General features: G+C 40.2%; 1 long non-coding RNA gene across 1 annotated transcript in view; it reads left to right on the top strand.

Moving 5' to 3' along the window:
* The window catches only part of LOC135106703 (uncharacterized), a 92387-nt gene that overhangs the window by 42059 nt on the left and 22525 nt on the right, over positions 1 to 27803 (top strand). The window lies entirely within an intron of this gene.

Below are 27803 nucleotides of genomic sequence, written 5' to 3'. Positions count from 1 at the left end.
TCTGTCATTCCCGGGGCATGTGTCATACTCACAAAAACAGTCTTGGTTATCTCACTTTGTACCATTCTTTTTATTGACTACCTCATCCACTCCACCATTATTTGTTGTACCATGTCTCTTATACACACATTGCTATCGTTTTTTTTTTCACCATAAGTCGTTGATAGACATTTCTCAAGGAATTACGTTCCTTGGATCTTTGACTTTTTAAGTTATAGTCTGCATCCAACTCTCACGTCTGTATGTGATCGTTGGTTGACGGACAGACGGATAAACAATCATTCCTAACAAGAAAATAGGAATGCAGTACATTTTCTAGATTGAAATTTTCTAGATTGATGACCACAGCTCAGACTGGCTCACTAAACTCTTGTGTGGCTGGAGCTCCGAGCCCAAATTACTCGACTCCAGCAGTTCGGAAGCTTCCTTTGCGCCAGGAGTTGTGGTACCTTCAAAGAGTAGTTTCGTGCGACTGTGCATCCAATAGGGTTCTGCAGTCTCACGGCAACTTCGAAGTTGTTCTGTATTAGGTGCTGCAATGTGAGGTGTACGTGTGAGGTGGGATGTATCGATGATAAATTTTAGAAAGAAAGGGGTGTTCCAAGCCCTAATATTTTTATGTTTCAAGTAAAAGGTAAAGTTTGAAGAAAAATAAAAAAATATATGGAGATTGTTTTGAATATACTTTCAAAGAAGCCTAAATATTCAGAGGGGTTAAAGTCATGTATAAATTAAGTTGCAGCGATGTGGGAAATATACTGTGAGAAGGCAACGCTCTTTAGATATCAAGGTCATTCAGCACTGTAAAGCTTCTAAACGCAATAGACAGATTAATGCAATTCACAGAACCATTGCAACTGTGAAAATATAAAACTGATTACATCGTTGAGGAAACACACACACACACACACACACACACACACACACACACACACACACACACACACACACACACACACACACACACACACACATTGCTTGGTATCTTCTTTTTTTCACATTTTCCGGTGAATACAAGTAAATATAAAAAAAATAACATACTTTCTGAATCCTAAATTGGTTTACCTACACTTCTCTAATTGTAGTATTAGAGAGAGAGAGAGAGAGAGAGAGAGAGAGAGAGAGAGAGAGAGAGAGAGAGAGAGAGAGAGAGAGAGAGAGAGAGAGAGAGAGAGATACTTACTTCCTAACTAAATACATAACTTCATCGAAAGAGAGACAAGAGTGGTGCTGCTCTTAGGATACAGAAAATAGTAGTTAATCAATACTGCAAACTCGAAAAGATTCAGAACAAATCTGTTTCCATGGCAGTAATACACAGTAGCCTCGTAGAACTTGAAGGTGTGTGATTTATGTGTGGTTCCCCAATAGAGAGCCACGTGGCATAAACGGTATGGTCGCAAGGACTACATATATGGGCACGGTTTTCGACACACACACACACACACACACACACACACACACACACACACACACACACACACACACACACACACACACACACACACACACACACACACACACACATATGCTAAAAAATACCAATGTAGATGGAAGGAGAAAGAAAATAGAAACAAAAAAAGTCAATAGAACAAGATAAGGAGCAGCGTCCCCTCTCACTTCTTCCAACACCTCTCGCCCGCACGCCATCACAAGAGGGCATAGGAGGGGACGGGAGGGTTGGGAAGAGGGTGGGAAGACAGATTATGATTGCCAGAATGATGCATTGCAGTTCTGGCCATACTTAGGAGCGAGGTTTAGGTGGAAGGGAGAGTGGAAGACTAAAATAGGTCTCCGTCGTTAGTGATGTTACCCAGGGGCGCCTTTATGAAGAGGAAATATTAAACCTGTATAAAGCGTAGGAGTGAGAAAGCTGCATTTTATCGTTCCTGACTTGACGGAATTCTAAACTAGTGTGTTGGTGATGAACATGTAGGCGGGGAAGTAATGCAAGACCTCAGGATGAAGGGCAACGCATGAAGAGACAAGAGGCTCCTTGTAAATTAACCAGCCTAGCAGTTTGTGGCATCATATGCATGACTTAAGACACGTTAAAAATGTGCGCCGATAATGTTGTACAGCATACATTGGTAAAATAAAATGAAAGTTACGTGAGAAAGAAAGAATAGGAAAATTATACTCGTAGATCAATAATAGCCACTACAATCTGTAGCATTTACATCTTGTCGACTTGCCAAACTGTTCCCCTTTATTTGTTGTTGGCCATATACAAATTGCCTGCTCGTTGTTGCTGGTATTATTGGTGGTGTGTGTGTGTGTGTGTGTGTGTGTGTGTGTGTGTGTGTGTGTCTGTCTGTCTGTCTGTCTGTCTGTCTGTCTGTCTGTCTGTCTGCATCGAACACTTGACTCGTATAAGCACACCTTCGCTGCATCACAGTATAAATACACATTTGTATTGCGTATCACACGTCATGAACTCATAACTTGTGCACTTTAGCAGGCCGAGTATATCACGATTGTGAGTTGATGTTTTAGTACATTTGTTTATTAAAGCTGGTGTATACGGAATCGAATGCTTACTAACGACCATCTGCGTCAGTATTAGGTATATTCTTACTGCACTCAGAATATGCTAAAACTACACATCCGGGACTCCCGTTCGACTGCATTTTCCGGTAATTCTGCCTGAAAAACCGGAGCTGAACCAGATTTTATGGCAGTACTCAGTGGATGAGTGAAGGCAGAACGAGGCAAGGGGGAGTGCAGCTGCCCCTCTTTCTCGTCCTCCGGAATGGGTTATTTAGTCTGCATGTTCCTGCGTGGGTGTGGGGGAAGACCCGACCCTGCTTTACCCTGATTAGAATGATTCTTTTTATTTTCAGAGCTTCGCTTTTAGAGAGAGAGAGAGAGAGAGAGAGAGAGAGAGAGAGAGATGAGCTGTTAAGAATATAGATCGTATTTTGAAACACTTATTGCCGCACCTCCATTACATCCAAAAGACTCTAGTTGAAGTTACACGGGTTTTATTTTATTTATTTATTTATTTATTTATTTTATGGTTGTAGCGACAGATTAACAAGATTTTTACATTGTGGACAGGAGAGCCACTCTTGAGAACCCGGTTATTCACCTCTGTGGCCTTGGAAAATAGTCGTGGTTAGAGAACAGTGTACAAGTATTCTGAGTAGAGCTTGCATTGCATTTATATCTGTCTGTCCTGCCTCTGAGTTGGCTGATGATGATTATGCTTCGTGGGACGGGGGAGGAGTGTTTGCGTCGTTGACTTTTTTTATTATGAGCCTTGTGGTTGATGTCCTGAGTGTGGGTAAGAGGACCAGTGTAAAGAGGCCTTGCTCGTAGGACTTGCGCCTAGGAATATTTTAACTGTACTCTACTGGATGATTTCGGGAGCTTATTTGTGTGTTGGTTAATAATGGGGACCAGACAGGGATAGTGTAGGATAGTTTTACCAAGGTGTATTTGTTTACGTGTGTATATGTGTACTTCATTGTGTGTGTGTGTGTGTGTGTGTGTGTGTGTGTGTGTGTGTGTGTGTATAATTTTAACGGCTCATTGACCAGGCTGATATTTGATGGCATTATTTACCTTTTAAACTTGTCAATTAAAACACTGTCGAATAGAATGTTTGAACTCCATCTACGAGTCCCCTCCGTGACCTGCAAAACCAGCACGCCCGCACCGCCCTTCCCTTCAACACATCCCCGACAGGAGCCACAATAAAACGTTAGGAACTCCATCACACTACTGCGTTAGGTCCTTTCCAACTGTATTATCAAAGTAAACTTTGATTACGGATCTGGACATCACAAAGTATCTATTTCTCCAATTTATATGCAAATGTGATCGGATGTCACCCGGCCTCGAAATATTCTTTATTTGATCACCAGCAAGCGAGAGAGGAGAGGCACTCCACTCCTTACGGCCTCAGGGACTGGGAATTGTTGGGACGACGCCTCTCTCTCTCTCTCTCTCTCTCTCTCTCTCTCTCTCTCTCTCTCTCTCTCTCTCTCTCTCCTTGTCGACCTGCTTGTCTATCTATCGCCACCTGATTCCAAAATAGAAATATGAAATAAGGAAAAGGTAGGGAAAATATGAGGACTTGCGTCGCGGGGTTTGCAGACATCAGTACATGCAAATCCTGGAGAGTAAATGTTATTTCACATATCAATGCAAATAGAAATTTAGGTAAATAGGTTCAGTATTGTGCTGCATTCTGTGTGTGTGTGTGTGTGTGTGTGTGTGTGTGTGTGTGTGTGTGTGTGTGTGTGTGTCCAGAGGAAAGTATTTGGAACACCTCCGAGTGAAGTGTGAGCCTAGACAACTATAATTCGTTCCTATGCGACGCGTATAAATAATCATACTCGTGATCTTTTGTACATAAATATAACACCAGCCTGTATTGCACGAACTCCACTTCCAATAAGAGTTTACTTGTTAATGTACGAATAGATGAGTTTGTTCGGAAACGTTACGAATGAAACCTTCCCAGTGTCAGTATTCTGCGCCGTCCGAAAACTCACGACGGTGTTATTTCGCCCGCTGTCCACATGCTATAATTCATTTGTTTACGCACGTCAATTCTAATCTAATAAATGTACCACTTGCAGGACTGGATTCCACACGTTGTTGTATAATTCGAATCAAAACGTGACATATATGAAAAATGTTGAAAGTTAAACCGAGGGTGAACAGTCCATAAGCACAGCGGTATGTTAGCGGAATGTTAGGCATACTATGTGCCACACTAACAGGTTTCTGGTGACGCATGACGCACCACACACGCGAGAAAAATGAAAAATCCTCACAATATTTAAAAGGTTAGTTGTATTTTTCATCCCTTCCACTGGTTAGAGCTTGGTAATCTGTGTCCGCTCCCACTGTTTCCCCTTCCGAGGAATTGAACTGTCTCTAGAGACGAGTAATACGACACGTCTGAAACATAACTGACTACCTCGTCTGGAAATCTTTTCTTTTGTTCTTTTATTGAGAGCGGGAAACGAATTTATATTTATTTTTGTTTTATATTTATTTATTTATTTATTTATTTTTATTTTTTATTTATTTTTTATGACGTAGGTAACTTGAATGCAGTCATAAAAGAACATTTCCACGGCAAATATAATCCAGTTCCCATCTTCAGAACCCAAGAGGATAATACATAAGGTAGCAGCGGTGTCTACTCGACTGGACAGGTTGCGAGGGACATGCTGGGGAAGGGACACAGGAAGATGCAGAAGTACGCTATTTAACAACGTAATTTAATATGTACTCTCATTATACTCATAGAATTGTTATATACCGGAACATCATTTTTTTTTTCGGTAATAATGTGACGAACTTTAAGCAGAGGTAAATTTTTCACTTCAAGATGAAAAATTGCCCATAATCCCGTCATTGTATCTCTTATGCAGATATCCAGAATAGTGTTGCTCCAAGGGAAATTATATTTCATTTTCATTTTGACGTCAAAAGGAAAGGTGAAGAGAAGCTGAATGATGGAGGGGGAGAATAAAAGAAGTTCAAAAGGTTAAGAGCAAAAAGGAACGCAAGGAGAGAACCCCGCTGATGAAGGCGATGTGAAGCATTGCAAAGTGTGTGGTTTTAAGGGACGGCAAAGACTGAAAGGGGGGAGAGAGAGAGAGAGAGAGAGAGAGAGAGAGAGAGAGAGAGAGAGAGAGAGAGAGAGAGAGAGAGAGAGAGAGAGAGAGAGAGAGAGAAATTGCCAATTCATCCTTTTTACTTAAACACGCAGAAGATACACAAGTTTCCTTTTTCTTGAATACAGTTTTCTCATTGCTTCTTGCCTTCCATGATAAAGGCTTGGAGCTGTCACTCTCTTTTTCAAATAACTTAATTTCTTGTTTGTTTGGCTTATTCTCACTCGTTTCACTTCGATGTTAGTCACTGAGTTATAAAGTATCAAAAATCATGATCCGTTTTTCCAGTTCTGTGAAGGAGTGATCTAGCTAAGTGTCTTGGGGTTCCAGTACGAAGCTCACAAGAAGCTTAAGAAACAACAGTCTTCATCCATGCAGAAATTATTATCGTTATACCCAAAACAATTTACGGGCAAGATATTCATTACTACAACGACATATTTGACACAATAACTAACTTGTATATCGAAATGGCTGCCACAGTAGATGTATACACATTATATTTTATATTTTAATGCATACTAGGCGACAATGTTTCCTTTTCGATTGATTTCTGGATGAAGGTATTTTCAGGGAGTAATTACGGGTATTCTAACAAATATTTAGTGCATCTCATAAACACTGTACCATTCATGAAGCGTGTGTGTGTGTGTGTGTGTGTGTGTGTGTGTGTGTGTGTGTGTGTGTTCTGTGTGTTTGTGAAATCTTTACTATTAGATATTTATGATTTTTAACTATTTATACTATAGAATGATATACTTTAATTTGTGACCTTCTTTACTGGTAAGCTGAAAATAAATGATTTCTTGTTTCTCTCTCCTTAGTGTTTCATTTTTTTTTCTCTCTCTTACGTTTTATACTTAATTTCTCTCTCTCTCTCTCTCTCTCTCTCTCTCTCTCTCTCTCTCTCTCTCTCTCTCTCTCTCTCTCTCTCTCTCTCTCTCTCTCTCTCTGTGTGTGTGTGTGTGTGTGTGTGTGTGTGTGTGTGTGTGTGTGTGTGTGTTCGCGAGTGCGCTTTCACTTAAATATATTACTTGGTTGTTTTTCTCACGGACGAATTAACCTCATTAATAATTAACTCATGCATTAAGAAGATAGTCGAGCCATTATAATTAGAATGTTGCACTTAGCGTATAATTACGAAAGAAAACGTGCAGGGTAACCTAATATTGAATCGTCTTCTCGCAAGTTCTGTTACGTACTTTCCCGTCCATTTGTTTGAGTACCCTTCCGTTGTGATGGTGGTGGTGGTGGTGGTGGTGGTGGTGGTGGTGGTGGAAGAATGGTAGTAGTGATAAGAGAAGCATGTGGTGATGTGGGAGATGTCTTCTGCAAGGATCTTAGTGGTGGTGGTGGTGGTGGTGGTGGTGGAAACGTTGTATGGATGATAGTCATGATAGGGGGTGTTCTGCAGGAGTGATGGTGATGTGTTGCTTGCGTTTCTGTTTTTCCACGGCGATACTTGGCGAATGAAGTGCCGCGTGCTGGCTGTGCTGTGTGAGTGTGCATTACTTTGAGTGCGTAGGTGTTGTCTCTTATTTTGACTGAAAGACGTTCAGACTAATTACGTACAGTGCTAACTTTGTGAATTTTAGGTGTAGGTTATGAGAGCGGCAGCAGCAAATAGATTTTAGAGGCTTATCTTCCACAATGGGACTAAATAGGCTTTGCTTCTAGATCGATTGTCCTGTACTGGGTGATTTATCTTCTCGGCACTAGACGTCAGTAGAAACAGAAAATGGATAATTGCACTGTCCACATGACTCTTAGTACTGAGAAGAAAGACACTTGTTTTATTGGGTCGTTAATGAAAAACAGTCTGCGAACTACAAGCACTAATTCAGCACCATCAAACACGTAACAATTAGCACTTTTGCGGAGACTTTGCAATAATCCACTCAAATGCCTTGCTTCCTGATTAACATATGAAAATCATTAATATTTAATCTGTATTGTAACATTTACAACAACCATTATTCCGGAAAAATTAGTTAGTTTGTTCTGAGCACACAGACAATATTTCATCCAGACACCCCTATTGAATATCACTTTTATCCATTCTGGTGAACACGCAACGCTCAAGATGCCATACACAGGATTACACTAGGCATTCATACACTTACATATTCATATTCTTACACAAGGTATTCATGTGCAGGATCTAAACGCCTCATGCAATTATCATATCAGAAGCAGAAAATACAGCGCTTTTAAAAGAACAGCAGGCTGCACGAGTATATGAAAACTACCAAATACATTTCCACGCCATTCATGACACGCACCACACTTAACTCTGGTTACGTAATGAGCAACACAAACATAAAAGAGATGCAAACCGTTCAAATTTCACCTCCTAGAAGTAGCCACCAAAGCCAGTTCAATAAGTTACAAAAGATATCCAGTGCTGGTGAAGTATTACATCCCGACTATTGTTATAAATATGACGTACGCTCAGTAGAGAGAGAGAGAGAGAGAGAGAGAGAGAGAGAGAGAGAGAGAGAGAGAGAGAGAGAGAGAGAGAGAGAGAGAGAGAGAGAATACTTTGTTTATAAACACTAATACCATACTTCAAAAAAACAAATATTGAAAACAACGCCTCACACATTGTCGAAACGGGCTTTTATTTTGCAGCTTCCTAGACACAACATCGGTAATCCTGAGAACAATACGTCTGATAAACACCTAAAAAGAAGAAACACTACCAAATCGCACAAGGAAGCGTTATTGTGCCTACGACTTAATATCAAAATACATCAACGCGCATAACTAATCCGTAACTCCATCTTGCCTAAATGTTCCCATCACACAGAAGATACAGAACGCATTACTCTCCTCTATCACGCTTGCCCGCACCCGAGATAGATTTATGGCATAACTTTCTTGAGAGATCTCTGGGCCCGGCTAGAGGGAGGCCTGTGCTGGCGTCTGAAATGTTGCACGTATCCCATAGCAGAACTCTTGGGGCTATTAATATGGAGGAGGAAAATAAATGAGCGGTAACAGCACCATTACCATAGGAAAAGGAGGAAAAGGAATTAAGAAGAGGAGGAGAGGAAAAGTTGTTGTTGTTGTTGTTGTTGTTGTACCATTTGCATTTTTCAGTCCATCTATCGTACTTATCCATTATTTTCGATGCCTAAAGAAACAAGTTACCCTATCAGTTATCTATCACCTACCTAAGCAAGACTGCGGCACTCGTATGGCGCCGAATGTGAAGGATACAAGTGGCTGTGGCTTGTATTCTGAAATATTTTGGCGTCACATCTCGACTTTTTACGACAGACGTATGTGGAATTTATTGGAGACTTCAAGTCTGTTGTAAATTATCCTGGTGGTAATTTAGCAAGCATTCTGTACTATTAATAGATTAAACACCTATACAATTTGACCGCTCATCTCTTTTAATCTTGACGGAAGCCCAAAGCGTGTATTAATACATACCCATAATGAACATTACTCAGAAACTTGAAATTATACTTAAAATACTCAAAGGACTAAACCACCGGAAGCAAAAAACGATGAGTTATTTAATTTCTCTCTCTCTCTCTCTCTCTCTCTCTCTCTCTCTCTCTCTCTCTCTCTCTCTCTCTCTCTCTCTCTCTCTCTCTCTTCGGAAGTGGGTAGGAAAGTTACATGTCCCAAGGAAAAGTAAAGTAAGTTGGGCTACTGCATGTCAGCTTTCCTGGTCTTGTTTTCACCGGCTCGTGGGACACTAAAACATTACCACTGTAGTTGTAAGGCACAGCGGCCGCTCCGTTGGCGTGCGTAAGTGTAGTTCGTAAATATGTGCCAACAACTACCTGTGTCCTTGAATTATTTAGTGACAAGTGGCTTTTTTATCGCGTGAATAGTTTACCGAGAGAGAGAGAGAGAGAGAGAGAGAGAGAGAGAGAGAGAGAGAGAGAGAGAGAGAGAGACTTGCTTATTCATTGCATCCTTAATAAGATTTTTTTACATAGTAGTAGATATTTATTTCGTTTTTTTAGGGGTCGTAATAGATTTTTACATTTGTCTCTCTCTCTCTCTCTCTCTCTCTCTCTCTCTCTCTCTCTCTCTCTCTCTCTCTCTCTCTCTCTCTCTCTCTCTCTCTCTCTCTCTCTCTCTCTGTCTCTCAGGGGACTTGTATGTTGCATCATCTTTGTCTCACCATTTCCCTTCTTCCGGTTAACATTAGTGTGTGATGTAACAGCATTATTAGAAGTGGTAACGAGAAGTGTTCGATGGCGGCAAAGGACGAAATTTTATTTAACACTTCTTGAAGGTTGTGTGTTGTGGATTTTCAAGTACTTTTATGGTTAACACGTAGTTGGGTGAGTTTTGTTTGTTCTCTGCGTCGTAATGGCAAACTTGGAGAGTTTTTTTTTTTTTTTCTTTCTGTGGTTTACACGATCTCTCATTATTGAATGTTTTTTGGTGGGAGAGACCTGTGTTTTATTCGAGTGTTGGTGTGGTGCGGGTACGCTCTGGCAAAGCAAGAAGTGGAAAGAAGATCGGTTTTTCTTTTCTATCGTTATTTTTATGCTCAATTCTCTTTTGAACTTGATAACTGGATGTTTTTCCCCTCCTCACTTTTGTTATCCACATTCTGTCTAGGTGACTAATCTAAAAGTTAATTTGCACTTTCGCTCTTTGATTTATTTGTGTTTATGTCTTGAACTCGTTGTTTTTCGCTATTCCGATGACGTGAACTATTTCAAAAGAGGAGTATGGAGATCTCTCCGGAACTGAAGTGGCCTTCCGTTTGAAAATCTGGTCTCAGTCATGAATTATTAGCAAGGACGTACAAACGACGTGAACAGAGCCAGTATTTCCATAATGGATCAATGTAAAGAATTTAAGGGTGCAACAGCAAATAAGGGAGAAAAGTTATCACACACACACACACACACACACACACACACACACACACACACACACACACACATGTAATTCAGAGCACCACTGCTTCTGGTCCAGGAGTGGTTTTGGGACATGAATATGTAAGCATGAGTCCAGCAGTTCTCAGCGTCCAGTTTACATAAACCTTAATGGTCCTTCCTTCCTTCCCTCCTCCCCACACAAGTAATTTATTTCACGGTTCACGCATCTCCTTCGTTTCATACTTATGTCTGAAACGCCCATGACGCGCCGCTGCCAAAGCGTGTAATCTGAACTGAAGATGAGAAATACTTAAGACGCTCTCCTTCTCTGTAATGCCAGGAATTGTTGCAATGTGAAGTTGGCAAGAGAAGGAACAAGGAGCAAGTCTCGTCTCTCCGACACCGTTTCCCAGGAGACACATTCCTCAGGAGCTTCAGCTGATGTGGCGTCGAATACTGAGGGAAAGCATAATTTTGTTGTCTGCCGACAATGTACGTATCAGTCATGAGATACTCCTCTTGCAGCCTTGCCTTTGCATCTGCAGTCTCGCGAGGTATCTTTTTTTTTTTCTTTTTCATACAGGGAGAGTAGAGAAAAGGGACAGGCATCAGATAACCATGAGTAAAAATAGTTGTGCGTAAAACGTGAAATCCTGTCATAAGAAAAAAAGAAAAGAAAAGAAAACAGGGTTCTAATGCATGTTTTGATCTCGAGAATAAGTTTCCGTAAATGATAAACGGATGGGTTTGTCAGGATGACTAAAAAAGTACGTTTGTCTATATAACTGTTGGGTCTTTCCGAGCCACTGCGACCTAAAACATTTGCCTCTATCGACCAAGTGTGTGGGACTGAGTGGTGTTACTTTAAACGTGTTTCCTACTCTGAAGTAACACATTTATAATTATATGTTTTTCTTCGTGATAACAAATATACAGGAATAGCAGTAATAGTGATAATAGTTGTTGGCATGAATAGATGTGTGGTAATTATGTGGCATCAAATTATATTCGTTTGCGACGGCAGGCGTTCAGTGTTGGCAATTATGAAACTGTGAGCAGGGATGTAATTGTATCTTGACGTGTGTTCGTAATAGTTTGAGGCACGATGAAAATGTCTATAGAGTTAGTATTCCCTGTAGAGTTAGTATTTCTCTCTCTCTCTCTCTCTCTCTCTCTCTCTCTCTCTCTCTCTCTCTCTCTCTCTCTCTCTCTCTCAGTAAGCGTGATAGGAAGATGCTTGACGCTGACCATGATGGAGGTAAATGTTTTCCAGCCTCCCTCAAGCTGTACTGTTCGCCTCGATCGTCTATGTGTACTTTTCGTGGCCTGTCGTAATTAGCAAAGCGCCCATAGTGTTTTCTAAAATGTTATTACTGTATCCGATCTACTACTTTCATTATTTTTCTTTTTTTGAATTCATTACACTGAGAAATCAGGTGTGTTTTACTATGAAAAAAATACATAATTGCTAAATGAGTCGCCGAGATTCCACATGAACTAAAAAAAACACCTTCCCTTATTTATTTTGAAAAAAAGGCGTGGTAATAGTAATCGTATCGCAATACCTAAGAAAGAGTAGTAGTTGGAGTTTTAGTACGTAATGCGGGAAGCCATACATGTATCAGGTTCAGAGGTGTAGGAAGGTGGCCTTACAAGATACGTAACACAGCGCAGGGTCGTGAAATATAGAAAACTGTCCCCTGAGGAGGAGCAGCGGATGAGGCAGATTAGCTTTATATAATATATAGCACTGGAATTCCTCCCCCCACTCCACACAGAGGCGTATTCCTTTTGAAATTAACATCATAACTTCGAAAACAAACGAGAATACCAAAATTGGGAATGACATCAATTCTAAGTATGAAATTTAATGAATATAGGAAAGGTGACCGTCTGATATCCTACCACGTATAGAAGCAACGGTGATATGGCTTGAAATGGACACGAAACCGCAAGATGCAAGTTAAAGGAGAACGCTGGGATCCGTGGGAGTGTTGGAAGTCCGGAAAACGGATCGACGCCATACCATATCGAATCCCAGCGAAGTAAGACAATAGCGAAGGTTTTACCGGAGCCCCTTGGAGAGATTGGCCAGGATGCGGGTATGGAATCTGCCACTTGTTTCTCGAGCACTACTATTTACAGAAGCCACACTGGTGATGAGACGGTCGTGAGGCCTATCCTTCCAGTGACGATTGATGAATTGGTTATTTGAAGGGATGGACCAATTGTAACGGTACCTCAAAATGATCGTCTTCAGAGTTTTTTATGATAACTGGGCAGCCACAGCAGTAAGGAATGTAAATGAAGATAAAGGGAACATTTTATCAATGCATTAATAATTAAAGTTAAGGCCTAAAATGACCATAGAGACAATCATAACACCCAGACAGTACTCAGTGGGAACGTATTCATGCGATGTATCACCGTTTAGGGAGAAATCTTGGCTATGAATCCTCCATTCGTCTTTACTGGGAACGCTCGTAGGGGAAGAGCCGTCCATGAATATTCTTAACCATATTCTTAAATGCTTTGATTTCTCGTTATGGTTACTTTCTTAGGCCAGGGATGTGACTAGTATGGTTTGATGTTTCTTTTCCATTTATGCAGAATCCTTGTTAAATTATTAATAGAATCATAAAAAAATCTTACTACTACAGCCGGTTAGAATTCGTGGAGACAAGGCGCTGATACATTTGAGATTTTGGACAACGTAAGAGAAGTTTGTATACGTTAATAATTGTTTCCTGTCAGCTTTGCCTGAATTATTGAATCCATGTGATGTCTCTCCAGAAATAAGCGGATGAATAAGTCAGTAAACACAGGAAACATAGCTGACTGCAAGAACTTCAGCAGGAATTCAGTTCATAGTACAGACAAGTTGCCGACACTTGAATACTCGTGTTTCTGTGATGGCGTCGAGTGGTTTGAAGTCCCCTACGTACTACCGATTCACCCTAACTGTGATTGCGAGTGACAAATGGTTTGCCAAGTGGGAACGTTGTGTCCGGGAACAGACCTCCATAGCACACAGCCTGACCGGCCAGCACCTGTGTGGCTTACCGCTGGAAGAAGGAACTTGGTGAGTGATATATGAATATTTACCTGTGCACCTGAATAATAGACTGAGCAACCTGTGAGCGAAAGATTTGAAAGGATTTCATATCTTTACCTTTTCAAATTTCATAACATATTAACAACAGGGGAAGTTATTGATTGATAGGATTCACTGATAAAGAAACGGAAATGTCTAAGTGATACACACTCACAGATTGTTTTCCAGATTTATGGAATGCGAGTGCAAGAGGAAATTGGCGAGGTTTGTTGTATCTGTCTTTCGCTAGTTTTTATTTCTTTATTTTATCGCGGCCTTTCAGCGGCATTTCTTGTGACGTGGGCGAAACAAAAGCTTAGCGTATACCTAGAAACCCCTCTTAGTAAAATCATTTGAAAGGTGGAACCCAAACGTAACTTTTTTATATTAGTTTTATTTATTTTGCATGCATACGTGAGCTACACAGAACACGGTCCTTAATTAACCACAGGTGCACGAATGTTTCCGCCGCCTGGGTGACGCTGCGCCCGTGCTGCCAAACTTTTCCCCCTCCAGGCTGTTTTCCCCCACGCTGAACGAGGACGATGGAAAAATTACAGGGACCTTTGTGTCATGGAGTTTTTGACATGAGGTATCCATTACAGGAGTATCGTTCATTAGGTAATTGAAAAATGTCGGATGGTGTTTAGCAGTAGTAGTAGTTAGTAGTTAGTGGTAGTAGTAGTAGTAGTAGTCTCAACAAAAGTAATTGTAGGTATAATTTTCTGTATTTTATAATTTTTGTTAGCAATTTCATTAGTAGCTTTATCTTTTATAATAATAATAATAATAATAATAATAATAATAATAATAATAATAATATTATTATTATTATTATTATTATTATTATTATTATTATTATTATTATTATTATTATTGTTATTGTTATTATTATTGTTTTTGTTCACACACACACACACACACACACACACACACACACACTGTAATATCCATATAATTTCATATAAAAGTAGATTATGTGTGTGTGTGTGTGTGTGTGTGTGTGTGTATACACGCGGAACAACAAGTCTAACTTACCTAGAAACTTTCCTCGTAACCATACCAGTTTACAATAATTATTCTCTCGAAACTATTACGTGAATAAGTGCAATTGAACCCCTCTTTTTTTTTCAAAATTAATAGCACCTATTTTCTTTAGACTAATAGAAAACAACTACACAAAAACCACACAACAAAACTGTTACATCGGCTCAGCCTTTGCAGCGACATTGCTCGTCAAGTCCTAATCCGTGAAGACCAAACCTTTCATATCCCACGTGTTGACGTTGTATCATATTTCAAACGATGTGGAGGCCTTCGGCGGCAGGCAGCTTTCAGGAGGGCAGACACGAGCTTAGGCGATATAGCTGGGCTCATCCCCTGTCGCCGTCCTTACAATATTGCCCCATCACTCATCTCCGCAGCTTGGGGGGATCACGACTCGCCGGGTGTCTCCTCCGATTTTCTTCTAGCAACTCATAATGCGATTAATGTCTTAAAATCCGTGACAGCTTTCATGGTTGTTTTTGCAATAGTTTCACAAGGTTGGCAATGGTGGAAACGAGAGGATGAAGAAACAGCACTGAAAAAAAGACTTGACTATGACCACCCGGGAGAAGATGAGACAGTTTTTCTGGGTAACATGTTTGCTTATGCCACTCAGAAGGAACACGGAATATAACCTCTAATTTGGTGAAAGTCTCTCGCTAAGGTTCTCACGCGTGCAATAAGGAGAAGCTTGGAAAGCATTTGGAAAACTGACAACGTTAGGTCAAAAAAAGATGGACTCTTGCATACGAAGATTGGAACGGCTTGCTAAGGGATGTGCGGAGGCGGTTGACTTCTGACCGTAAGGTGTATCTGTAAGGAGAGAGAGAGAGAGAGAGAGAGAGAGAGAGAGAGAGAGAGAGAGAGAGAGAGAGAGAGAGAGAGAGAGAGAGAGAGAGAGAGAGAGAGGCAGTGCCAAAGCCGGATTGTTGTTGACACTGGCGGCAAGGTACTGATAACTCTGCCCCGGGAACCACTAGAACGAACGAATTTAATCCATTTTCGAAGTTACCAATTTGTCTTTGTCTTTTGAGGGACTTCAATCTTTCACTAAATCGTTACGAATTATGACTGAGTGATGAGGTGTGTAGTGCCGTCTTTACGTGGCTCGTTTGTCCAATAAATCCTCTTAGTGTCCTTAGTAGAGGTTGTGAGTGGTGAGTGTGTGCTGGCTCCATCCTCCCAGTGTCGGGCAGCGCGTTATGGAAACGTCCACTTCATGAGCTTAGTAAATATAGTAATTTTTGTTCCGCATGTTTCTTTACCTTACCTTACCTTGAATATTTCCGATAAGAATTCAGTTTCTCTCTCTCTCTCTCTCTCTCTCTCTCTCTCTCTCTCTCTCTCTCTCTCTCTCTCTCTCTCTCTCTCTCTCTCTCTCTCTCTACTATCTATCTATCTATCTATCTATCTATCTATATATCTATCTATCTATCTAGCTATCTGTCTATCTAGCAATATATCTTTCTCTCCAAAACATACACTACAAATTCATTCAAACTTTGCCTTTGATCTCCTGTGTTAAGCTGTCTTTACAAGAGAGAGAGAGAGAGCTGAGTGTGACGGCCACCATTTGTCCTGGTGTTGTACCTTCAAAACAAAATACAATTTGTCCGCTGTTTTCCCCCAGATGTGGCCGCTCTGACACTCCTGTCCAGGTGCAGTCTTGCATCCTTTCCACAAAGCTTGCCTTTCATGGCAGGTGGGGGTGATGTGCACTACACTCTGTCCATCCGAAAGTTGCACATGTAGCCTAGACCAGTTTTATAGGAAGATAGCGATTGAGTGTTGATAGAAGGTATATGTGTGCATGCATATATGTCCACCTTATATATACTCGTACATATATATATATATATATATATATATATATATATATATATATATATATATATATATATATATATATATATATATATATATATATATATATATATATGGACTGTTGGATACTTTTCTGCAAGCTTATAAATCCTGACAGGCTTTTTTTTTTCTCTTTTTTTGCATTATACATAGTTCTAGCTTTATTAAACTATGAAACTATACTAAAACAGTTTAAAATAATATTGATTATGATGTCGTTTTACTGAAATTGCGTGGACAGTAATACCGAAGAAAATGCAAAGAACTGACTTGGAATTACACGTAATGTCCAAGACGTAGCGAGCAGTGGCAAGTCTGTCCGCGTGTGGTGTCCGATGTCTTCTTGGATTCTCCGATAATATTTTATCTGATTTACTTACTTATTACCTACCATTTTTTGTGTGGAATCATTACATAGGAATATTTGATCACGGAAAGGAAAATTCACTCATGCTAACAGAACATTTTTATTATCACTGAGCTATCACTTACGTTGCGATGAAAATCTAAGTTTTACCTGCAAACTTCGGATGGATAGGATAGATCTTTATTCCCTAGTTGTTTTCAGATATTATTCTATTTTTCTAAAGTTATTCGTGTAGAAGGAAAGCCGCTGTGTCTCCCTGCCCTGCTCAGCACCTGTCCTGCAACGATTGTATGTTTTATTGTATGCTAATAATACGAGTAGAAATTTTTCAAGCTGTCATGAACATTGGATCGCATTGTACAGACTAACTCGGCGGCACTGTTCGTATTTGTGTTGAGCCAGTACCTGCTGTGGTGGTGGAAAGTCACCTTGTAGCTTTATATGCAAACCTGTATTAAGTCTGAACTGTATTTAAGTCACGAAGGAATGTCTGCGAGGTAAGATGCATCAAGTGATATAAGCAAGTAATTTCCCTGAGCTGCTCACGAAAATGGGTTTGATTCACGAGTCGTTTAAGGCTCGTGACGCCAAGGAAGGCAGGATGGTGGGAGGGGGAGAGGAGGATTTCTGTAATAGAATGTCTCACCTGGATGGGAGCTGCGGGATTACATTAAGCTACGCCTTCCTCTGTTTATATCCTTCTGGGCTGGGATATCGATTTGAGGCCTAAACACGCACACACACACGCGCGCACACACACACACACACGCACACACACACACACACACACACACACACACACACACACACGAATAAATGATGAATCAAAGGCCGACCGTTACAAAGGCAACATTTATCCATGCAATAACCAGTATCACACCACACCATCGTGCTCACACCAATCATAAAGAGCGACGTGATATATTCCGTCAGCACGCTAGCGAATAGCGGAGAGGGTGGGACAAAGGGAGGGTTCATTATGTGGCCAAAAAGGAAATTTAATGGGAAAAATGTAAAGCTGATCCCATCGGCGTGGTTAGCTTGTCCGTGTCAGTCGGTCAGTGTTGGTAGTTTTTTGTCAAAGCAGACTCATGATTGTTGGAAAAATGAAATGTGTACAAGGAGTAAAATGTCCATTGAAACAGTTCGAATTTGAATCATACCGAGCGTGGGTCCAGCAGTGGCAGTCAGCAGCTGGCAGGGCTCATTGTTGCGGTGATCACTGAGTTATGTTATCCTCATGCTCGTGAAGGAAAGTACAGTTGTACTGTACATTTTTTGTACACTTTTCTGTAATAATGAAAATGTTCTTATTTTCACTTGCAGCCTTATTATTTTCATGAGTTAAACACAGTATTTCTAGACTTAGAAAAAGTACCTTCCCTCAGTCATTATTCATTCAACCCATATATATATATATATATATATATATATATATATATATATATATATATATATATATATATATATATATATATATATATATATATATATATATATATATATATATAGGTCCTGCGCCCTTGCATGACCAGATAATCACATCATTCAACAATATAATGGAGAGAAGGGTACATTTCCGGCCGAAAAGATAACAGTTAAAAAGTGGATTTGCTGTAGCTAATTTTATGAAAAAAAAAAAAAAAAAAAAAATATATATATATATATATATATATATATATATATATATATATATATATATATATATATATATATATATATATATATATATATATATATATATATATATATATATATATATCAGTAGATGCTTTATTTTATTTTATTGTAGATGTCAAGCCTTACAGGGAAGCTGGAAGTGGCCGCTGGTGCGAGTGTGCACTCTTAAGCCACTGGTGTGGTTTCTCTTTGGAACTCGGAAAGCTGCTACCTCACTCCCCAAATGTGGCAGCTTTGCTCTTCTGGAGGGGTGTGCTGCAACTGGCTCAGCAGCTGGAGTGGAATTAAAGGATCTCATATCGTGTGCCTTCACTCCCTTTGGCCTCAGCGGCGAGCTGTTCCTAGTTTCAACTAGCTTACTGAAAAGTCTTCTTACGTATAATAGTTCCATAAACATCATGAAAATGTGACTGATTTCCTCCTATTTTTTTATGTTTAAGATCAATTATCATTCATTAAAACACATTATTAAATTTGTGTAAATGGAAAAATGAACTTCCAGATGGTTATGAAGTACAGTGAATTAAGGTAAATATATATTGTGTGTTTATATGACACACACACACTACACACACACACACAAAATATATATATATATATATATATATATATATATATATATATATATATATATATATATATATATATATATATATATATATATATATATATATATATATATATATATATATATATATATATATATATAATGTGTGTGTGAAATAATTTCCAACGATGTTACTATTCAACGATGCAGAGAAGTGATGAAAGTTATATCAATCACGTACCTCGTCTTTCACCACACTGGGAGACTAAATCGAGGACACCATCGCTCATAATATTATGTAAAACTTTCGCGTTCAGAGACCTCGATGCAATGCAATGTTTATGGTGCCATATTAGCCATCTTTTCAAAGAACATATATACGTTTCCAAGATATACTGGTGCAAAAAACATTGCCTGTGGCCGCCCCGTATTGGAAACCAATAACTCCAGACCTAGTGCGAACATTCATGTGCGGCGAGTCTTTGTGGGAGGCCCGGCGGATCAGTGCACGCCGACCCTGGCAGACTGAGAGCCACGGGCCGATCGTAAACCCTAACGGAACACCGCCCTCGTGTGGCCCTGGGTCCCGCGGGAGATGGCACCTTCCGGCCTTCTGGATCGTCTGCACCTTCACGGCGCAAACAGAAAAATCCTGTAAGAAATAGAGGCTTTCCCTGACACTTGTTTGTTAGGGTCCCATAAACAATAAACTGGAATGAAGACAGCTACGAGCATTTTGACACACCACGTGCAGGAGGTAAGTGTCCATGACTGTGAAACCTTTCAAATTGTCGTGCCATACATTTACAGCTTCACTCAATTGTCTTTCCTCCTTACTGATTACCACTCGGTTTAGAATGCCTACTTGTACAGTCCTTGCTACTCCAGGCTTGCATTCCCACACCCGCAAACATACATAACTCACCAGCAGGAGCACGGTTAACATATCGCTGCACAGACTGCTACTAGACAACCAAACGTCTGCATAAAAGACGGCGAGCTCTTTCAAACTCGCAGTAAGGAAGCGTTGGCAGCAGATCAGCAACTAGCATCACTGTCTTCACAATGCTCCCAAAAAAAATTTGTAATTTGGATGTAATTAAACACACATTCTCTCTCTCTCTCTCTCTCTCTCTCTCTCTCTCTCTCTCTCTCTCTCTCTCTCTCTCTCTCTCTCTCTCTCTCTCTCTCTCTCCTCTCCTCTCTGCTCTCCTCTCTCTCTCTCTCTCTCTCTCTCTCTCTCTCTCTCTCTCTCTCTCTCTCTCTCTCTCTCTCTCTCTCTCTCTCTCTCTCTCTCTCTCTCTCTCTCTCTCTCTCTCTCTCTCTCTCTCTCTCTCTCCTTCCTTACGAGAATCAAGAGACCACTTTCAGCGTCACGTCTTCACCGTGATTCACTGACTAAAGGTTGCAATTCAATCGATTATTTACTCAATAGATGAAAACTAGATCCTATGTTTTCAGTATATTATCTTTAAGGAGGAGTACAAAGGATAGTGTTCAGGAAACCATGGACACTTCAGAAGTTTTATTTATTTATTTATTTGTTCTTTTATTTATTTATTTATTTATTCATTTATATTATCTTTGCTTATAGGAAGTGAAGGGAGACAAGGTGGTGAGAGGAAACACGAGCTAATGTGGCTTTGAGTTTATAATTTGATATGTACTGTAATATTTAATATGTACTGTAATGTTCTCCTTGCAGTGGTTTATCTTGTTACTTAACTTTCGTTTCTCTTTTTATATGCATTTTTTCTTTTTCTGTTTCGGCGCCACGCAAGAATTTTTTTTTCTCGTTTACTTCATTTCACTTTTCTTCCTATCATTGAGGCATACGTGTACCTATTCCAGCCGAACCCTTCCCTCAGGTGTGCTACAGATGCGGAATAAAGAAAGCATCAGGGGCGCATCAGAGTGGTTGTGTTGTAGGGATCATAATGTTGAGTCAAATGGAATGTATGATGTTGTGCTTATTATCTTTTTTTCCTCCACTTTTACCGGTGGTGCTGTGTTTGCTGGCTATGAATATTCTCTTGTCACTGTGCGGTGTTGTGGTGTAGTGTTGTTTTCATGTTTTGTTACGCATTGTTGCCCATTGTGCTGTGTGTTTCTTGTAATCATTAGTTTCCCTTCCATTCACGTGTTTTAAATGAAGAGGATGTATGTAAAAGTTCACAGCCCAGAAATTCACCACGAAAAATAGTGTGGTAAGAAAAAATAATGGCCGTAGTATTACCGTACAGAATATTAAGTGGCTAAATGAGAAGAAATGAAAAACACTCCATTGTGAGGTTGGAAGTTGTAATGATTTCAGGGTGTTTCGTATTCATGAAAGAATATAAGCCTTCTCATTTTTCGCAGTCCTTCTGTTCTTCTTTGTCTCTCTTTTCTCATTAGTAATTAATGATGTCATCCCTTCTCTTTTAACCCTGGAGTACATGTATTAACTACTAACTATCCTATTTGCCATGACCCCCACAGTCCTTGTAAAGTGGCCGCCTTATTAACATTTCGAAAGACACAAACTTATCGTGTAAATGAAGGCTTGTTATATGCATACACAGTTATTTTCACCTACAGAATCGTTACTCAGATGTACTTAGGCTCAGTAAGATCGTCTAGAGTTAGCGGAATTAATACCAAACTATTATTAAGAAGTATTCTCGAGTTCTTTCTATATTGTCGTTTGTTCTCCTTAACCCAGTCACCCTTTGGCCTCCGCGGCTTAAATTACTCTGCCAATTAGAATGGGAGGTTGGGTCTTAAACATTTAAAAGCTAAATTTAATTACGACTCTGTAATTTTAGACTACGTAGTGGTCCATTGTGGATGGCTGCGTCCCACTCCGCCTTCGTGTGAGTTTTTTTCTCTTTTCTATATATTTTCTTTCTTGTTCTTTGTAATTTGTCTCGTGAATTTCGTTTTATATTATTATTTATTTTATTTTTTATTTTTTTATTTATTTTATTTTTGTTTTATTTCGTCTTATTTTTTCTTTTTTTCTTTTTGGTGAGAAAATTGATGGTAGTCATTCGTGTGTGTGTGTGTCTGTCTGTCTATTTGTCTTTCTGCTTTTCAGTTTACCATTCTGTACCTTTCTGTAAATATTTCTGATAATACGTGTGTATAATGATTTTTATTTTATCTGTTGTTGTCATTTGCATCACATCGTAAGTTACTAATTTTAATTTTGTTGTGTTTTGGGGTTTTGTTCACTTATACATGCTGTTCTTGTAATAATATTAGTTTGTATTTTTTCTCATCACTCTCCTCTCTCTCTCTCTCTCTCTCTCTCTCTCTCTCTCTCTCTCTCTCTCTCTCTCTCTCTCTCTCTCTCTCTCTCTCTCTCTCTCTCTCTCTCTCTCTCCTTCCCTCTCTTTCCCTCCCTCGTGAATTCCCTGTATGAAGTAGCTATGAAGAACGAGACCTTTAAGTTTGCGAGGAAAACATCTTCCTTTAACACTTCTCACACAATTAGGCCTAGAGAATTTGGATGGAAAAATGGCACGTGTCTTTGAAATGAGCAAGTCTAGAATAAATAATGAGCGAGTGGAGGTTTGGGCCATTCCACTGGGTAATTAATTTAGCCTTTGACAGGTAACTCTATTTTCAAGTGGGCACCTTTTTTTTCCTATTCTCTTCGCTTTATCACTGAAAAAGAGAATTCGTAATTAAGAAGAATGGTTATTTTTTTCCCCTTTTTTTTCGGATTACCAATTCAAGTCAGTTAATGTGATTTTTTTTTTTTCAAATGCATAGAGGAGTTTCTAACGATATGTCTGATAGTATGTGGCCTTTTCTTACATACGCTTTCCTTCAGTGATGTGTGAAAAGAATACTGTTTATCCCTTAAATGTAGACACAGCTGAATGATCTGTTACTCGTACTTGCTCAGCACGCCTCACAGTGAAAGAAAGTCTGGCTACTCGATGTCTCCTAGCTAGCGAAGTGCACTCGGTGGTCAGGAATGGTCGGATTTGGAATTTAGATTTGGCTGAGCGCCGCTGACATCCACCACAAACTTTTTTTGCTTTCCTTTTATGCCGTTCAGTACATTTTTTCTCCAAAGAAGAATAAGGATCTTGGGCAGTCACGCATCTCTGTATTCCAGCCAACACTGGGTTTCCCTCAGCAGCAGGGAGGGGGCGTGGAGCGCACCACGCGTTCCATTGTTGGTGCTGTGCTCTGTACGGAATAGATAATTGCGTGGTACACATTCCCTCCCCTTCAGCCGGCAAGGACCGGGAAAAAATTTACACAAATGGTAACGAAGGTTTTATTTCTTTGCAGGGGGAGGGACACTCGTATTGAAGACTTGCATATTATCAAGAGACAAAAGTTGCATTATTTTCCATAACTCCTTTAAGCCAAATGGAATATACCCTCAATCTCTTTTCCGTTCACCGCAAGGCAACACGTATATCAAAAACTAGTCCAAGATATGGACGTAAAATGAAATGCCGCGTGGGTTTCCATTAGTTCTATTGAAACCATGACTTGAAATAGGAGTTAAATAGTAGTAGGTTTTGGATTTTCAGTCCCGAACCAAGTATAAAAGGGGTTGAAAAAGAGACATGAAAGGAATGAAAACACGGCGGATCCTAGGGGCGCCGGGATCGATTTCTCGGCCACGGTGAACACCTGACACCGCGCGACCTGAGGGGTGGCAGGTTAATGAATGCCTGGTGCCAGCCACACACACACACACACACACACACACACACACACACACACACACACACACACACACACGCACACGTATACTCTCTCTCTCTCTCTCTCTCTCTCTCTCTCTCTCTCTCTCTCTCTCTCTCTCTCTCTCTCTCTCTCTCTCTCTCTCTCTCTCTCTCTCTCTCTCTCTCTGCATTGATCTCAGACTCGAAAAATATGCAAACACCATATTCATCAATTCTGAAGTGGTTCATGTTGTTAGACTGGCAATGTTCCCACTCCTTATCCAACAACTCCTTATCCAAACCTTATCAACATTGCTGATCCGTGACGCTGCGTGGCTAAAAATAACAGAAGGGAAGCTTCATCGCGGATTTTCTATTCATGCACAATCGAGGCACACGAGGTATCTTCTGTTATTACATATTTCAGCTCCGTGATGGATATGTCGTGAATTGTGCCTAGTACTGGCTGCTGTTTTTTTTTTTTTCAGTTTCTCTTGTTCCTATGCCTTTTTTTTTTTTCTTATTCTTTTGTTTTCTTCTCATTTCGTTTTTCTTTCTTTTTTTTCTGTTGCATTGTTAATTTAGTTTACCACACATGTAGTTGTTTTCACGAGAATATCTGACCGCAGGTGTGATGGAGGTGAGACTCAGTAGGGGGGAGCATGTTTCCCTCTCAAATGGCAAGGCGCTGGGAGGCGGGATCCACACCTTTTTTTTTTTATGTCTTCTTCCCTCACACGCGTTCCCCGGGATTTGATACTAATGATCGTTTTGACTGACGCACACCCAGCCACTCAGACAACCTGACAGCCAGGTGTAGATAAATAACTATGATCTATCTCTTGTGTTTGGAATAGGGGATAAATGTAGGTCTGCGTGTGTGTGTGTGTGTATGTGTGTGTGTGTGTGTGTGTGTGTGTGTGTTAGAGAGAGAGTGAGAGAGAGAGAGAGAGACGCACTCACGCACACTGGAAACAACAAAAGACGAGCAATGACAAACACTCGCATGGACCGACATTGAAAATATTTAACTGTTAGAGAAAACGTGAAACTATTGTTGTGTCATGACGATTTTCCTTGAAATACTGAAAGTCAAGCAGAGTCAACAGAGCAGGGTGAATGGTGGTATGTGTTTAGTGGCTGGGCAGAGAAGAGGAAGATGCAAGCAGAAAGGGAAGGAAGGAATGGAAAGCTGTTCTGTTTCTTTCAGCACACGAAACCTAACAGTGTCAGTGGAGGGGAAGAGAGTACCTTGGGAAGAGGGCCGGTGATAGGAGGCAAGAAAAATGTCCAAACAAGTGGACGTGTAAAGTGCAGGAGAAAAGAAGAAAAAGAAAGAAAAGCCTGGCAAGACGAGAGTAATTTAGCAAAGTTTGTGAAATTCTACTCCCAGGACTAATGAAAGTATCAAGCGAGAGACGAAATAAAGTGGGTGGATGAACCATCCTGCTGATTGCCGCGGAAAAATCCAGGAAGAAGTGGACTCCGGGGACGAGATCGCGGGCTCAGATTCGCAGAGTTTCGAAAGTGTCTTGCAAATTGATAAAATAGCCGGGAGAAGATAAAAAAAATTTTCAGAGTAAACTCTGTTCAACTGATAACATTTTTAAGACTGCAAGATGACATGATGTACATATATCAAATCAAGCCACGACTTCTGACAAAAATACTGCACAAAATCCGTCCTCGGTGTTTTGCAAATATTTACTTCGTATTGTAGTCGCACCACGAGTCACGTCGTTGGGTACGATCAGCCGGGCTATACCATTGAATATTTTAAGCTGACTCCGGGTTATTCCCGCATCGAAAAAAAAAAAAAAGGTGTTATAACAATGCAACCAACTAACTAAACGAAACTGAGCATGCAGAAACCCCAGACAAACGTGACTTAGCTCTTGATCTTTTGATAGCTGGACAGAGAGAGAGAGAGAGAGAGAGAGAGAGAGAGAGAGAGAGAGAGAGAGAGAGAGAGAGAGAGCATGACTGTGAAAATTCATAGACTAAACTGTCTTCTTGTGAAATATAAATTCTCCTTTTCTCACCAAACATCCTAATCTTTTAAATGCTTACCGAAGTAGAAAATACATGTAATCAGGCTCGATGTCCCTCTGCATTTTTATAAGGCCTCTAAGACTACGAGAGATGTGTTGCATGTACCGTGACATCCTCAGGTGATAGCGCGTCTGACTGCGGTGGAAGAAGACCCGGGTTCAAATCCAGGTAACGTCCTGGATTTTTCAGGGAAGGCTGCCCGTTCCTAGGTTTCACCCAGTCTTATAATGGGTACCGGTCAGCTATGACTGGGAACGCAAAGGCGTCGGAGAATGGATCGCCACACAACTCCATATGCCAATGATTAGGAAGGGTGCCGCCGCCAGCCTTACCCTTCCGCCCTCGATTGAGTAAGGCACACCTTTATCAATACCTTTCCCTGGGCACCTTACAAAGTAACACGTCCCTCTCAAGTCTCAGAATCGTGAGTGGGCGTGTTTGCCATTACACCACTGAGAACCACATTAGCATGCAGCATTTATCCACGGAGTAGTAAGGTCACATGGTATAATGCTTGGAAGTGAAGCAGCCGTTATACTTGCATCGTGAATGTTGCAATAGTATTATTACAGATTGATAAATGATAACACTTGTGATGATAAACCAGAAATTTGATTATGGTAACACAAATGGTGTTACTTTTGGTAGATAACCTGAGCATAGAGGATCTATTGTGTCACCCTCGTTACCACAGTTTGTCCCTTCTCAGGTGGGTATGTGCCAAGATAACCATTAATAAGTTTTTCAAAATGAAGCCCCTCAGAACATTAATCTCACCTTAGTCAGAGTACATTTTGCGTGCTCTCATTTCAATGATATGACATTACTCGTGATGAATAATAATATGACAATACAGTAAAGCACGCTCTGCACAATGCTCAGTGTAATAATAATATCATACGAGCACAGTATGTTTGTTGCACACAGTGTATTTTTCGTTTGGTAATGATAATGACACAAAGCTTCACACAAAGTCCTTTACTTGTTAGCGATGAAAATGGCAGTACAGTACTCCCAGTAAAATGTAATATCTGTTTACTTATAGTGGCAATACAGTATCCCAAACTATGTTCTTTAAGTAATTATCATAACATCACGGTAAGACGCACACAATGTACCCCACGCCGCAAGAAAATAAGAGTTAACAGGCCACTACGTCCTTAATAAGCATGTACAGTCGAATCTTACACTGTTTCGTGAGAGGTTTAATTTCACGAGTGTAGTGCCTTGTGTATGCGTTAATTCCACTATGACGGTAACTATGAGTTATAATGTCATACAGACCATGAAAGGTGTTCATCTTTGGTGAACCTCGTGATTTCCTCTTACGTGTCTAACCCAGTGGACCGCTACAATCGCCTGTCATTTCCGAGATCTTTCCACGACCGGAAGGAGCACGGATATTGATAGGATAATTTTGAAAGCTTGTAAAATTGCATTGTAAAAGCTTTGTAAACTCAAGTTTTATTGCTGCTGTCTGTGGACCTTTTTTTTTTATTTCCTTGCCAGAATGCTTTCACGACCATTAGCCAGTAATTGGCGGCACCCGTGATATGGCTGGCTGGGGTCGGACGTGCCGATCGACCCAATACTTAGCTTGTTCCCGTTTAAGGGAAGGATTCAGGAATGAGCAGTCTACGTGACCTAGCATTTTGATCAAGAAAACAACTTATATTTTTTTTATCATGAAGAAAATAAATTTCATTAGACAGTAACTGCAGTTGTTTTACAAAGATTGCCATCCTTTAAGGAAATGACGGTGGACGGTAACGAGCCGTGTTTTGCAGAGTTGTGTAAACTTTATTAAGGAAAGATGATGTGGAGAAAAGAAAAGAAAAAACTTCGCGTTACTTGTCTCCTCCCCTCGTAAATTTCTTGATAATATTTTTCATACCCACATATGCTTTCATAACGTCTCTTCTGTGAAAGTGAAAACGTGACATGAGCATCTTATCAATTCTGCCATATCACATCATATC

Source organism: Scylla paramamosain, chromosome 14 (assembly GCF_035594125.1).
Source record: "Scylla paramamosain isolate STU-SP2022 chromosome 14, ASM3559412v1, whole genome shotgun sequence".
In the NCBI taxonomy this organism is placed as follows: domain Eukaryota; kingdom Metazoa; phylum Arthropoda; class Malacostraca; order Decapoda; family Portunidae; genus Scylla; species Scylla paramamosain.
Note: the sequence above shows the minus strand (reverse complement) of the source record. Positions and strands in the feature narration are given on the sequence as shown.